The following is a 10,752-nucleotide window of genomic DNA, read 5'->3' on the forward strand; positions in this document are numbered from 1 at the left end:
ATGATCCCTAGCTGTTTGAGAGCCGAGAGACTCACTGTGGGTCAAAGGGAGTGATTAAAGAGATGACGCCAGACTTGAGTCAGGAACTAAAATGGAGATTTTGGCTCTTCTGCTTGGAATCAGAGAGGGGCCTCTTGCCTGTAGTTGAGGAGTGGTGTTGGTTGCTTGGTCTATGACTTTGAAGGAAAGTGCATGAGTGTAGAGTGAGGTAAGTGTTGTTTTACTAAGCTGGCAGAAGGTGTTCGACAAGTGTTTGGGGTAGCTACACTTCACCATTGGTGATGAAAGTTAACATGAAATTACTGCAAAAATAGGATGCTCCACCAAATTTGAGCTTCATTGGACAAGTTTGGCAGTGTAAACTTGAAATTACCGCCAAATGGGTAGATTTGTCCCTTCCAAAGGGAAGGTGGGTAAATTAATCCCTACAAATCACATCTTTGGCAGAGGCTCCTCATTTGGGGTGTTGAGCACTCCTGCAAAGTTTCAAGCCATTTAAACAAACTTTGCTATGTAGAGTCGCCTCAACTTGATTCTGGAGAGAGAGGGTTTTAGGATTATTTGGTGAACCAAACCACCTTGGAATGAGGTGAAACTTGGCAAGGCCACCAAATATAGCTTGGGAAGGTTGCTGGAATATTCTAGGAATTTATTTTAAGTATTGCCTTTGGAAATATTTCAAAAGGTCAAAACAGACATAATAGGTTTCAAGGATTTTCTCAAATTTTTTTAGCATAAATAGAGGTTGAAAATCGTATGTATGGAAAATATATGTCCACTGAGTATATCCAAATTTTCTCAGATTTTTCTAAGGCAGGAAAGTAAAATTTTCATACAGAAATATCATTTCTGGCCTCAAAAATGGACATGCAAATAAAATAGGAAAATATTTTATAAAATAATTATTTTATGATATTGAGTGTTAAAATAGTTCTAAAATCAGATTACCATCTTTGGGTAAAGGCACTTCCTTGACATCAGGGACTTGTAGTCCAAATCGAAAGCAAGGTTTTGAAATAGTCAAAATGAGAAAAGTTTTTATGAAAAAGTCATGTTATAAAAGCTGTTTTTGGGGTCACTCAATCAATCATGCACACTTGCAATGACAAGCATGACACTCATAGCATTTGTTTAATTTTTTTTAATAAATTCAGATTTTGAAACTAAAGTTGAAGGGAGATAAAAAGAGGGTGTGACAGTACTCCTTCAGCAGCCGTCGACCCCAGTGTTGACTGTTCGCCCCGATGCTTGTTGCCACAAGCGATCTGGTCGCTCGTGACTTGAGCGATTGGTGATACACACGGTGGCTTGCCAGGCATCATCTCCGCAGATTTTGGCCATCGAGACTGCCAAACCTCTTCGAGGAGCAATCTATTTGGCGTCAGATCAGTCTGATGTTCCTTCCGAGTGCGAGAGGTGCAATCCTGTTGCAACCGCCGCTAAGATAGCAGATTCTATTCAGCCGTCAAACTCAGATGTTGGTAGAGGCTTAGAGAAGATTCATACTTTGCTTCAAGCAGTGGAGCAACAAAACTCAGTTGTATCACGGTTACTAAATAGATTGCACAGTAGTTCACCCAGAGTAGATATAGTTCTTACAGTTTATAGTCCAGGGTCACCTCAGCGTTGCAGAGGCGGGGGTTATCGAGAGGATCAACACAGAGATCAGGGGTGAAACCAGTTTGCTCCCTGTTATCACCGTGATGACCGCCGACGGGTGCATTCTCCTCCGAGGAGTGGTACGTATGTGTCCAGACACTACGACGATAGGCGGCCATTCGGTGATGAGCGAAGTCCTGGGTATGAAGCGTGGAATGTACTCGCATAGAGGAGGATTGCCAGAGGCAGAGCTCACAGAGATGGTCTTGACAGAGATCGTCTGAGTGGAAGCGGCACTGTGGTCTCCGGCCCCGAGTGTTTCAGTAGAGCAATTCGGTATCCTGATAGTCCCCAAACTTCAGGTTGCCGGCTGGAATAACTAAATTAATAGGAGAATCCAAGCATGATACATGGGTCGATGACTACCGAGGAAGTGCAAATTGGTGGAGGTAACGACAATGTCGCCATGAAGCATTTGTATCTGATGTTGGATGGTTCGGCCAGGGCATGGTTGAATCAGTTGGCTCCTTCTAGCATCTACTACTGGGAGGATCTCGCCCGAGTGTTCATCAAAACATTCGAGGGAACGTGCAAGCGCCCTGCTGGTTTGTCCGAGTTGCAGCATTGCGTGCAGAAGCCAAATGAGTCCTTGAGAGATTATATCCAACGTTGGACCACCCTTCATCACACGGTGGAAGACGTTTCTGAGAACCAGGCAGTCTTCGCTTTCAAGGCTGGTGCCAGGTACACAGAGTTATATCTGAAGTTTGGTCGTACAGGTGACAAATGATGGAGATTGCTGGCCGATAGGCCAATGGTGAAGAAGAAGACCGCATCCGCAGCGGTAAGGGAAAAGAAGTCAACAACGATGCGGGCGGAAGTTTCAATCGGAAACAGAAGCACAAGGCTTCCACTCCGGCAGAAGCGTCCTCCCTGGCGGCACAAGGAAAGTACAAGGGAAAGCCCAAAGGGCAATTTCCTCCCAAGAAGTCGAAAAATCAGTTATATGTTCTGGATTTACCGTGTGCTATCCACACGAAGAAAGATGAATATGGCAATCTGATATTGCCCAAACACACCACTAGTGAGTGTAGACTGTTGATTCAACAGTTCAAGGATAATCCATCGAGGGAGAAGACTCCTAAGAAGGAGGATGAAGAAGATAAAGAAGATTTTCCACATATCAATGCCACCCTAATGATTTTTGTTGATGTAGAGAGCAGAAGTCGGTTGAAGGTCATAAACAGAGAGGAAAACATGGTAGTTCCGACCACCCCGTCATACCTCAAATGGTCTCAGACCGCCATAACGTTCGATCAGTCGGATCACCCTGCCCACGTCGCTACCCCTGGTCGAAGAGCTTTGGTGGTAGACCCAGTTGTGGGAGGTGTTCGTCTTCGTAAGGTTTTGATGGATGGTGAGAGTGGGTTGAACATTCTGTATGCAGAAACCCTCAAAGGAATGGGCATTCCGATGTCTCGAGTGAGTGAAAGAAATACACAGTTCCACCCACTCAGCCATATTGTGAAGGATGTGGTATTCGGGACAGACAAGAACTTTCACAAGGAAAATTTAACGTTTGAAGTTGTCGATTTTGAGAGTGCTTATCATGCCATCCTTGGTCTCCCCATTTATGCACATTTCATGGCACGCCCATGTTACGTGTATCTCAAGATGAAGATGTCAGGGCCCAAGGGTGTCATCACAATCACAGGCAATCGACAGAGGGTCGAGGAGTGCTTGCAACAAGGCTCCAAGAGTGCTGATCAACAGATGGATGTGGTTGAACTTGAGGAATGCTGGAAGAACACTGAACCTGCCAACCTAATGAGCTCCAAGAAGCCCGCCTCTGAGTCTGCTTTTCAGTTGGAGGGTGAAGTCAAAAAGGTGAACATCCACCCGACAGATCCTGATGCTGCCCTGACCAACGTCACAAGAACACTCGACAACAAATAGGAAGCCGAGCTCATCCAGTTCTTCCGTAAGAACTGGGACATCTTTGCATAGAAGCCTGCTGACATGTTGGCTGTGCTTGGGGAACTGGCTGAGCATCGACTGAGAGTGGATACGAAGGCAAAGCCGGTTAAAGAGCATTTGCGTTGGTCTGCAGCGGGGAAACGGAAGGAAATCGGCGAGGAGGTTGCTTGACTCTTGGAGGCAAAGTTCATACACGAGGTTTTCCACTCCGAGTGGCTCGCAAATGTTGTCATGGTCCCCAAGAAGGACAAGTCCCTTCGTATGTGTATCTATTTCAAGAACATCAATAAGTTCTGCACGAAAGATCACTTTCCGCTCCCCCGCATCTATGAAATTGTCGACTCGACTGCGGGGTGCGAGCATTTATCCTTTCTTGATGTCTACTCTGGCTAACATAAGATCCGTCTGTTTGGTCCAGATGAAATAAAAACGGCCTTCATCACCCCTTTTGGGTATTTATGCTATATCACCATGCCTTTTGGTTTGAAGAATGCTAACGCCACTTTCATGCGTATGATTTAGCAGTGTCTGCTCGATCAAATCAGTCGGAATGTCGAAGCAGATGATACTGTGGTCAAGTCCCGCAAAGGTTCCGACCCGCTGAGTGACTTGGCAGAAACATTCGCCAACCTGAGAAAGTATGATATCAAGCTGAATCCAGCTAAGTTTACTTTCGGAGTTCCTGGCGGCAAGTTACTCGTTTTCCGAACGTGGGATCGATGTAAACCCCAAGAAGATCGGCACCATCGTCCAAATGAAAAGCCCGGTGCGTGTGCATGATGTCTAGAGGCTCACAGGCTGCCTGGCGGCATTGTGTTGGTTCATTTCTCATCTCGGTGAGAAGGCATTGCCTCTGTACCGACGCATTAAAAAGTTTGATGTGTTCGAGTGGAATGACAAGGAAGAAGCAGCGTTTGTCGAGCTAAAAGCCCTACTTTCCACCCAGCCGGTGGTTGCTGCTCCACATAGCAAAGAACCCCTGCTCTTATACATCATAGCTACTAATCAAGTTGTCAGCACAGTTCTGACTGTCAAGCGAGAAGAGGAAGGCAAGACTTACAAAGTCCAACGCTTAGTCCACTACATTTCTGAAGTACTGACCCTTTCGAAGCAAAGGTACCCTCATTACCAGAAGCTCGTCTATGGAATATATTTATCAGTGAAGAAGGTGGCACACTACTTTCAAGATCTTTCAGTATCAGTTATCAGCGATGCTGCACCGTCAGAGATTCTTAACAATCGGGACGCATCTAGTTGCATGGCTAAATGGGCCATCGAGCCCTTATACTTTGCCATCAAGTTCAAAGCAAAGAAAGCTATCAAGTCTCAAGCGCTTGTTGATTTCACGGCCGAGTGGGTGGAACAACAACAACTAGCTCAAATTCGCTCGGTACACTCGACCATGTTCTTTGATGGCTCTATAATATTGAATGCGTCCGGTGCTGGTGTGGTATTGGTGTCCCCAAAAGGCGACAAGCTCAACTATGTTCTCTAGATTCACTTTGATTCATGCAACAACGAGGCTGAATATGAAGCCCTCCTCTACGGGTTGTGTATGGCCATCTCACTCAGCGTCCGACGCTTGATGGTGTACGACGACTCGGATCTGGTGGTCAATCAAGTGATGAAGTAATGGGATGTCAGAAACCCTGCTATGACTGGGTATTTCCATGCGGTAAGGAAGCTTGAGAAGAAGTTCGAAGGTCTGGAACTCCATCATGTTCCCCGATTGAAAAATCAAGCAGCTGACAAGCTGGCCAAGATTGGGTCCACTCGAAAACCTGACCCTAGCAATGTGTTCCTGGAACACTTACATACTCCTTCGGTGCAAGAGAATCCTTTGACTAAAGAGCCCCCACAACCGATAAGCACCTCCAATCCGACTAAGATTGATGTTCTAGCAGTCGTTGATTTAGTTATGGAAATTCTGGTGATCCCACCCTAGTGAATTGTACCATACATTGCGTACATTCTGAGGTGAGAACTCCCGGAAGGCAAAGATGAAGCTAAGAAGATTGTCCCCAAATGAAAGGCTTTTACTGGGATGGGCGATCAGCTTACAGAGAAAGTGTTACTAGCGTAGCTCAAGGTGCATCTCCCCTAAGGAGGGCTGACTGATCCTGGAGGAAATCCACTCGGGGACCTGTGGTCATCAAGCGTCCTCTCGGACTATTTTTGCCAAAGCATACCGAGGTGGGTTATTCTAGCCGCGCGCTAATGAGATGGCCAAAGATATCGTTCATCACTCCGAAGGCTGCCAGTTCTACTCTAACTTGTCTCACAAACCTGCATCTGCCTTGAAGACTATCATACTCGTCTGGCCGTTTGCTGATTGGGGTTTGCATATGGTCGGTCCTCACCGAACAGGCCAGAGTGGATTCACACACCTGCTTGTTGCAGTCGAGAAGTTCACTAAATGGATCAAAGCCAAAACTATAAAGAAGCTGGTCTCGTGCACTGCCATCAAGTTCATGAAGGAAATAACATTCCGGTATGGAGTTCCTCACAACATCATAATAGACAATGGTTCTAACTTCGACTCCGAAGAGTTCAGACGCTTTTGCTCTACTCAAGGCACGTGGGTGGATTATGCGTCCGCCGCACACCCCTAAACCAATGGGCAAGCTGAGCAGGTGAACGGCCTTATCCTTCAAGGGTTGAAGGCTCGACTCATGCGAGACTTGGAACATGCAGCTGGAGCTTGGGGTATCTGAATTACCGTATGTTCTGTGGGGCTTGAGGACAACTCCCAACCATCGATTGGACGCACACCCTTCTTCTTGGTATATGGAGCTCAAATCGCCTTACCGAGTGATCTTCTTCATAATTCTCCCCGTGTGGATCTATATTCTAAGGCTGAGGCTGAACAGGCACGACAGGACAGAGTAGATCTCCTGGAAGAAGAGCGTGAACGAGCCTTGATTCGATCGACAGTATACCAACAGGATCTATGTCGCTTCCATGCGAGGCATGTCAGGAGTCGGGCATTTCACGAAGGCGATCTAGTTCTTCGAGTGGATCAATAGCGACCTCACAAGCTTGCCCCTAGATAGGAAGAACTTTTCGTTGTCACCAAAGTACTGAATAATGGAGCCTATCACCTTTACAACCTCAAGAAGAAAGCGACGAACCCTGTGCTTGGAATGCAGACCTACTCCGACGCTTTTATACTTGACAACCGATTGATTTGATGTAATAAGAGAGTTTTCTGAACAATGTTGCTTGCCAAAGTCCTGATTCCTACAGTTTTTGTCGATTCCGATCGTGTAATTTCACACTCAAAATATACTCCGAGCGACGAGCTATCCTCTCACTCGGGGGCTTATCTGCGAACCAGTCTTCGCCTAAGTATAAAACTCACTCCGTGTAATGAGTAATCCTCTCACTCGGGGGCTTAGCTGCGAACCAGTCTTCGCCTAAGTATAAAAATCACTCCGAGTGGCGAGAAGTACTCTCACTCGGGGGCTTAGCTGCGGACATGTTTTTTCCTAAATTACAACCCCTACGAGTGAATAGTAACTTATTCACTGAGATGCTTAGCCGTGAACCAGCCTTCGCCTAAGTTTAGAACTCACTCTGAGTGACGAGTGATCCTCTCACTTGGGGGCTTAGCTGTGAACCAGTCTTCGCCTAAGTATAAAAATCACTCCCAGTGACGAGCAATCCTCTCACTCGGGGCTTAGTTGCCAACCAGTCTCCGCCTAAGTATAAAAATTACTCTGAGTGACGAGAAATCCTCTCACTCGGGGGCTTATCTGCGAACATGTTTTCACCTAAGTTAGAAAACACTGCCGAGTGAATAGCAATCTATTCACTCGGAGACTTAGCAGCGACTCAGTCTTCGCCTAAGTTAGGCTCCAGCCGGGTGAAAAACAATCTTTCCACTCGGATAATTAACTGTGAATCAGACTTCGTTTAAGAAAGGGACTTTCCCGAATGTTAAGAACATTCAAAAACCAAACAAACTTAGCCAAACGCTGATAAACTCAAAGATATCTAGCACGGATTAGAGTTGTCTATGCGGATGAAAGTACTCGGGCTCAACACCCGAACGAAGTTTTAACGGATACATTAACACTCGGCATACCGAGGCAAATAAAAGTTTGTACTGTAATCAAAGTTTCTTTTAAAGGCTCACCAGCACTCCCAGGCTCAAAGAAGGTGTCAAGATCGATCCCATCAGCAATGCGAGTGTCCACATCGATGAAGGTCTCAATGAAGTCCTCAAACCAGAGCTTCTTCATATTCTCCACCAGGAGCACCTTCAGCTTATCTTCCCTAGCCTCCTTGCAATGGATTCGGACGAGCTAAAACTCAAGTCAGCTCCGCAACATACAGCAGAATTCTTCCATGCCTGCACCCTATTGGGAATCTGGTCCAAGCGGCTCATGATTGACTCCAAATTAGTCTAGAGGGTGTCTTTAGGCCACAACTCCTTGTCGATCTTCCCCAACGCGGTTCGTAGTCGGGAGACGTACCCTTGGACCTTCAAAAGACGAGCATTGAGGTGAAACATATTCATGGACACCTCATCTGAAACGGGTGACTTGATAGGGTCCAGATGCGGCTCCACTTCTCCAATCTCCTTATCAAAATCCTGGCAGAATTCTGTGTGAAGGAAAAATGGAAAGCCAGTCAGTATTCATTCGGTAAAGTATGAAGAGATTCACTCGGTGAAAGAAGCGTACCAGTGAGCATGCCGAGCATCTTGCTCACGAAGTCCCCTAGATACTTCTCCATGGCGTTTCCCCTTTTGGCCATCTGCACAAGTTTTTTGGCCCACTCGGTTTGTTCTTTCTTCAGTTTGACGTTATCTTCTTCTATCTTGCCGACTGCCAAGAGCTTCTCCTCAGCGACCGCGGATCTTTCCTTAGCCTCTGTGAGGACCTTATCCTTATTCACGAGTGCCTTGTTCAAGACATTCAGGTCATTGGTTGTCACTTCCAGATCCAGCTGAAGCTGGTTCTCCTCTGATTCCAAGTTGGCATACTTGGCTCCAATTTCACAGGTTTGCAGCAGAGGTAACATGAGTTGCCGGAAGAGGCGTAGTCGGCACTGTAGTCACAACAACCGAACTGGCGGGAGGAGCTGTAGTCACAACAATCGAACCGACTGGAGGAGCACTCGACACCGGCGTTTCAGGCATGGTTTTAGCTAACTCAGCAGTCGACCGCCGCAGTTCTTGATCGTCCTCCAAGAGGATGACTTCTGTAGTTCTCAATCAACAATGTCAGTTAGTCCAATCAACGAATCATATCTAGAAAACAGAGCAGAATGAAGACTTGTCATACCTCGTTGGGAGGTGGCCATGTCCGTAGTGTCCATGTCCATGGGTGCTTCATCTCCAAGAGGCGACGTCACCGAGGTAGCAGCTCTATCAACCAAATTTAACTTGGACACCAAAGGAAAGACAGTTCACAACGAGAAAAGAAAGAAAGATGTAAACACTCACGTTGAAGCGACTGGCACAACAATCCTCATTCGGGGCAGAGCCTTCCGAGGCTTGGGAGCGTCAGGTTTGGGTTGTTTGGTGGCCTTTTCTGCCGACTCACTTGTGGCAGCTCGGTCACGCGTCACATTCCTAGTGTTGGACTCTAAGGTCTTGCTTGGGGTTGCCGTCGGATCATGGTGCTGCTTGGATTGAGGCTCGGTGCGCGGAGGAGACTGGATCTCTTCCTCGCTCTCCTCCGAGCCGTCTTCACTCCCCTTGCTATCCTCAGCATAGTCGTTGTCGGCGTTGCCACCTTCACTTTCCCAACCAATGTCAAGCTGAGCCCTGTTGGGCACGGGTGAATGCATGTTTGTCCACTCCTAGAAGATGTGAAAATAGCAAAGTCAGTCGATGGAAGATTCAATCTCTCGACAAAGATATGAAAGCAACCGGCAAGGAAATAACTCACCAGGTTCAGTGGCTTGTTTTCAACAGAAAAAATGCAAGACCCGCTTGGCTCCTAATGGATTGTCGCAGCTCCATTGATGCGTTTGAGCCACTGAGCCACGGTTTCTTCAGAAACCTCCTCCGGGTGCGACCGAGTGGAATCCTCAGGGCCCGAATAATTCCACATGGCATGATCCCTCGCTCGAAGAGGCTGAATACGCCAACCAAGGAATGTTTCAAGCAAGTCCATCCCAGTCACTCCGCCACGGACCAAGTTAACCACCTCATTTACCAGCATCCCTACCTGAGTCTTCTCCTCATCCGACACGTTTATCGTTCTAGGAGTAGTCGGTCGCTCCAAAGTGAATGGGGGAAGGTCAGTCAACATATTTGGAGATGCAATATCATTACAGTAAAACCAATTCGATTTCCAGTTCCGGACTGACTCGGGAAGGGTCATTTGAGGATACGTACTCCTACTCCTCTTTTGAATCCCCAGACCACCACACAACTGAATGGCATGAGTCCTAATATCAATCGGATTAGCTTTCCTCACCGACTGGGAGCGCACTTTGAAGATGTGTTTAAACAATCCTTAGTGAGGGGACAGCCCAAAAAGCATTCACACAGCGTTACAAATACAGCAAGGGATGCGATGGAATTGGGAGGAAGATGATGAAGTTGTGCACCAAAGTAATTCAGAAAACCGCGGATGAAAGTATGAGGGGGCAAAGAAAAACCTCGCCACATGTGAGTAAGGAGGAGGACCCATTCTCCTTCGCATGGCTCTGTCTCGACCTCCCCTTCAGGCAGCCTCCACGACTTCTCAGCTATCATCCCATGTTCGACGAGCTCCAGAACATCCTCCTTCCGGACGGTTGATGGGAGAAAATCTCCCTGGATCCACCCTGGCGGCAACGCAGATCAGCCGTCTGACTTCTTTGACTTTCCGCCCTTTTTGGCACGCAGGAGTTGACTCGTCTAGCCTTTCATAATCTCAGTGGCTGCGGAGACAGATCGACGCAGCACTTGCGGGGAAGAGATGGAGAGGAAGCAGGGGAGAATCAAGAAAAGGCACTGCTCCAACCCTAGCATCGGCCGGATTTATAATAGCCCGAGTGATTTGCTGACTGGTGGGCCCGCTGGATCTCTGTCTATCCCAATAATAGAGGAGGCGTGATACGTGGCGATAAGGGCAGCGTGATAATCGAGGCATTGTTTTCCCACTTGCCCTGGTTGTTGCGTCATAAATGTGCAGCGCACGCTAACCAAAATTTTGAATCTAGTGATATTCGGAC

The sequence above is a fragment of the Hordeum vulgare genome, chromosome 6H, assembly GCF_904849725.1.
Source record: "Hordeum vulgare subsp. vulgare chromosome 6H, MorexV3_pseudomolecules_assembly, whole genome shotgun sequence".
Lineage (NCBI taxonomy): Eukaryota > Viridiplantae > Streptophyta > Magnoliopsida > Poales > Poaceae > Hordeum > Hordeum vulgare.